The sequence below is a fragment of the Lepisosteus platostomus genome, chromosome 5 (genome assembly GCF_059453375.1).
Source record: "Lepisosteus platostomus isolate fLepPlt1 chromosome 5, fLepPlt1.hap1, whole genome shotgun sequence".
Classification (NCBI taxonomy): domain Eukaryota; kingdom Metazoa; phylum Chordata; class Actinopteri; order Semionotiformes; family Lepisosteidae; genus Lepisosteus; species Lepisosteus platostomus.
Genome location: NC_142615.1, coordinates 25329678 through 25330876, shown reverse-complemented (window position 1 = coordinate 25330876; position 1199 = coordinate 25329678). Strand labels below are relative to the sequence as shown.

The 1199-nt window shown below is 42.0% G+C and overlaps 1 non-coding gene across 1 annotated transcript; it reads right to left on the bottom strand.

The window, feature by feature from the left end:
- Window positions 1-407: 407 nt before the first annotated feature.
- LOC148665410 (U7 small nuclear RNA) lies at window positions 408-465 on the bottom strand. The gene has a single exon (XR_015939005.1). It is a non-coding gene; the product is annotated as a U7 small nuclear RNA (small nuclear RNA).
- Between the last annotated feature and the right edge of the window lie 734 nt (window positions 466-1199).

Here is a 1199-nt window from a genome sequence, read left to right as displayed (position 1 = left end):
GACGCCGTCACCTACACCGAGCATGCCAAGAGGAAGACCGTCACCGCCATGGACGTGGTGTACGTGCTGAAGCGCCAGGGCCGCACCCTGTACGGCTTCGGAGGCTAAACAGGAGCGGAGCTTCACTACTGGACCCCGACGTATAAACCCAAGTGACCCAGTGACATTTGTCACTGCTGAGGTTGCTTTATGGGTCTTTTTTCTATACTGTGCTGATCAATTGGAAATCAAATTGCAAAAAAGACCCGTTCCCACACCTAAGGTCAAATATTAGGAATCAAAACTGCTAGAGTGTATGGAAGCACACAGCTTTATCAAGATTTCCAAGTGCAAGATCTTTTTATTCATAAAAGACCCTATTTATGAGAAATATTAATAATAATACAGAATCTTTTTTCACCAAATAAATGGGCTTCCTGACTTTAGAAAGCCTTCTAGACAAATACTAATAGAGCAAAAATTCCAGTTGGTAAATGAAATGAAAACACATACCCTACCAAACCTTGAGTACAGGCCATTCAGGGTGATAATACAGAACCATTTATAATTCAACAAATGAAACCTGTCAACTGGTAATCACCACTTATCATAAAAAATAAGTAGCAATACACAGTAGGGGTCTCTTGGGTGCAAGTTAAATCCATGCAAGAAGGGGGTTTAGTGTTGTATTTCCAAATCAGATATGCAAATGAGAGATCTGGCCCAGCCAATCTCAAAGCTCCCTTGGTCTGGAATGGAGCTGCTCCCCTCTTCTAGTTATTCACACTGGAGTTAGGTTACATATTAGCACATTTCATCTAACAGGTACTCCAGAAACAAAAACGTAAACAAATGACCTGGAATGTGACCACACCTATTAGAATGTAGTTCAACAGATAACTTGTAAACCTTGTCATAAGATTTTTTTTGTTCTACAAAATATACTTTATTCCGCAAAATAAACATCTCAAAAGAAACATCTCACACATATTAACACTCCATGTAATAAATAACAACGGCGTAACGGAGATTGATTGTCCGTTATCAATCTTTGCAAGTGGGGGCGGATTTGCGCAAATAAGAGAGTCCCTCCAAACCTACAACTCGCTATTGTCCTTAAATCCCTGTATAGGGCCCAAAGTCCTTTCCAGCGCTCCCTCGCCGTGGGGAAACCCCATTTGGCGACTAGGCACTTCGTCCTCCTCCTGAGGTCCGATGGG